The sequence below is a fragment of the Humulus lupulus genome, chromosome 5, assembly GCF_963169125.1.
Source record: "Humulus lupulus chromosome 5, drHumLupu1.1, whole genome shotgun sequence".
In the NCBI taxonomy this organism is placed as follows: domain Eukaryota; kingdom Viridiplantae; phylum Streptophyta; class Magnoliopsida; order Rosales; family Cannabaceae; genus Humulus; species Humulus lupulus.
In genome coordinates, this window is record NC_084797.1 from 56,941,481 (window position 1) to 56,945,272 (window position 3,792).

Genomic DNA, 3,792 nt, shown 5'->3' on the forward strand with positions numbered 1-3,792 from the left:
TACCTACATAGGAACCAAATTTGAACATAGCCAATTTTCTCGAGTTGTGTGCAAATTTTAAGATGAATGGGGTGAGGGATGATGCAATAAGATTAAGGCTGTTCTCATTCTCACTAAGGGACCGAGCTAAGAGTTGGTTGATTTCCTTGCAATCTATCTTTATTACACATCAAAAGTTCCTCGCCAAATTTTTCCCTCCATCCAAGGTTGCCCGGTTAAGAGGGGAGATTAATAATTTTGCACAAAGTGATAGTGAATCATTATATGATGATTGGGAGTGTTTCAAGTGACTGTTAAGGAAGTGTCCCCATCATGCTATTGAAAAGTGGATGTTGGTCCATAACTTTTACAATGGGTTGTGTGGTACTACTCGCACAATCATAAATGTTGCAGCAAGGGGTGGTTTCATGGGTAAAAGTACTAAAGTGAGGCTTATGCGTTGTTGGAACAAATGGCCATGAATAACTGCCAATGGGCTAATGAGAGAGCCACTTGTAAGATAAAAGTAGCTGGGGTTCATGAACTAGATGCTATCATAGCTTTAACTGCTCAAGTTTCCATATTAATCAAACTATTGCAGAAAAACAATATCTCAGCTCAAGTGATGCAGATACATATGATTTGTGAAATGTGTGGGGGTTCTCATCATTTTGATCGTTGTATGGCAGCAGAGGTAAAAAATTTTACTCCTATGGAGCAAGTGTATATGATGGGAAATTTTAATATGCAAGCCAACAACCCTTTCTCCAGCACTTACAACCCAGGGTGGAGGAATCACCCCAATTTTTCATGGAGAAATAATCAAGGCCCTCAACAACAATTTTAGCAGCCCATATCTCAAGCTCCACCTCAAGCAACATCACAGCCACTGGTACCACTAGTTTCTCAGGAGAAGACAAATGAATTACAAGCTGAATTGTTGACCTTAACCAACACTTAAACTTAGTCATGACAGAAACTCGCGCATCCATAAAAAATCTAGAGAGTCAAGCTGGTTAATTGGCAAATATGTTGAACAACCGGCCACAAGGGACTTTGCCAAGTAATACTACATTGAATCCAAAGGAGCAATGCAATGCGATATCCTGGAGGAGTGGTAAGGAATTAGAAGAGTCAGTTAAGAAGTCTATTTCATTACTGAAAGTGGTTGATGAGAATAAGGGTAAAGTAGAAGAAGAGGTTAATGAGAAACTTGAGAAAAAGCAGTCACCATTAAGTTTTGAGCACCACATCAAGATTCCATATCCTCATAGGCTTCAAAAGAAGACACTTGACAAGCAGTTTTCTAAGTTTTTAGATGTTTTTTGAAATCTTCACATCAACATTCCCTTTATTGAGACACTTGAGCAAATGTCTAGTTATGTGAATTTTATGAAAGAAATCTTGTCAAAGAAAAGAAAATTGGAGGATTATGAGACTGTGGCACTTACTAAGGAGTGCAGTGCAATAATCCAAAAGAAACTACCTCCAAAGCTTAAAGAGTCGAGTGGTTTTACCATTTTTTGGACTATAGGGAATGTGGTTATTTAGACAACACTTTTTGATTTAGGGGCAAGTGTGATTCTAATGCCTCTATCTATCTATCTATCAAAAATTGAAATTGGGGGAAGTGAGACCAACTAGAGTGACACTTCAAATGGCATATCGCTCAGTTAAACATCCTCGTGGACTGATTGAGGATGTAGTAGTAAAGGTAGATAAATTCATCTTCCCTACAAATTTCATTATTTTGGACATGGAGGAAGATACTAATATCCCAATTATTCTTGGAAGGTCATTATTAGTTACAGCTAGGGCATTAATCGATGTACAAAAATGGGAGTTGAAGCTGCGAGTGCAATAAGAAGAGGTAACATTTATGTTTTTCCAGCTCAATGTGGAGTTGATTTTGTGAAAGGAGTGGGTAATGAGTTGGAAGTCACTAAGAAAAGGTCTGTGGCTCAATGTGATCTTCAAACAGTTCATCATCATTTGAAAAGTTTCTTTGGTGGAAAAGCTCGAATGTTACATGAGTGGTGGAAAGCTCCAAAATTTTGCAATATCTAGAGACGAGCGTCCACTCATGACACTATGGCCCTCAATGACTTAACGGGTGGACTGGACCCGAGTTGAATCTAACGAGGAGCTCAGCGTCCAGCTAAATAACATTAACGACAGTGCATTTGGGAGGCATCCCAATTGTTATTTTTAATTTTTTTTTAGTTTTTATTTATGAAAAATTGAATTTTTGGGACTTATTTTGATGTTTATTTTTGTTTACTTCATTTTTTAGGCTTAGTTTTTATTATTCTGTAATTTTTTAACTGTGAAAATTATTACAAAAAAAATTGAAAAAATGCCATTTCGGAGTATGTGGCGCGATCGCACTAGACCATGCTGCGACTGCACCCACAGAGACCCAGGGCAAACAAGCCCAACAGCGCGACTGTGCCAGACGCCATTCACAACGGCCATTCAGAGAGAGTAGTGATCGTGCTACCCTATTGCGCGACCATGCTTGCCTGGTCAGAGAGTTTTAAAACTCTCCAAAACATGATTTTTTTTAGTTTTATTAAAAAAAAAAATCCTTCTCTTTTTCTGCGAGTTCTCTCCACTCTCTCACCTGGGTTCGAGCCATTTGCAGCATTTTGGCATGTGTTTATTCTCTTAACTTTCATTCAAACATTGTTTTGGGGCTCTATCTTTGTCACATTGTAGATTTTCTTCAACATCCTTCTCCCCCAAGGGATTTTTTTTTAAGTTCATTGTCAAGAATTCAAAACTTTATATGTTCTTGATGTGTATCTTATTTCTAATTTCATATTTCTTGTTGTTGTAGTAGATTAACTGCCTTATTGTACTTGTTATTGAGGAATGTTGGTGGATTGTTGAAGAATTGAGTGGATTTTGGGGGTTTTGACCTAGAAATTGAGGGCTTTGCAATTTTTGATGTTATGATAAAACTAGAATGAAATTGAAGTCATTATTGTGAAGCTTGTGGATTATTGCTATCTATTTCATTGAGTTTTATTGTATTTTGGGAGAATTTTGTATTTTGACATTTTTAGGACATGAAATTGGGGATTTTGTCAATTGTGATGAATTGATGGAAGTAATTTGAAATGGATGCTCCTATGAGTGTTTATTGATCATATACAGCATGAATTTCTCTGGGCATTTATTTTATTTGACAACGATAGTGTAATTTGAGTAATTTTCATTTTAGGTCATTAAATTGGGACTTATCAATTTTTACTTGCAATTTCCCTTGTTCTTGCATTTTGTGGATATCCTTTGAACTTGTTTGGGTGGTTGTGAGGAATTTTTGAATATCATTGGTGCCAATTGAGCTTAATTCTTTGTGTGAATTTAGTGAATTGTTCTTGTTGAGATGGAACCCTCTAGGAAAAGGAATAAGAAAGTGTAAGAACAATTGCATGAACCCCAAGATCCCAACATAGAGCCTACATCTAGATTTACCAATGCTAGTGCTAAGTCTAGGTATAAAATAGGAAAGAATAGGAATTTGATTCCGGAGAGAGGGTTTGCCATTGATGCTCACGGAGAGTTTATTGTCCCTGATTAATATGTCTTGTTATTAATACCCACCACTAGAAGTATTTTTGTTCTCCACCTATCCATGATGTGATACCCATTTTTAAGGAATTCTATGCCAATGCCTATGACCCTTACTATACTTGGCAAACAATAGTTAGAGGGAAAACTGTTTCTTTTGATAGCAAAACCATAAATGGTTTCTTTAGGTTGCCTATACGTGACAATGATGATTATTAGGATCTTAAAAATAATTTG

At 36.7% G+C, this 3,792-nt stretch overlaps 1 non-coding gene across 1 annotated transcript; it reads right to left on the reverse strand.

Annotated features, from left to right (window-relative positions):
- Positions 1-212: 212 nt before the first annotated feature.
- LOC133780717 (small nucleolar RNA R71) lies at positions 213-318 on the reverse strand. The gene has a single exon (XR_009869535.1). It is a non-coding gene; the product is annotated as a small nucleolar RNA R71 (small nucleolar RNA).
- Between the last annotated feature and the right edge of the window lie 3,474 nt (positions 319-3,792).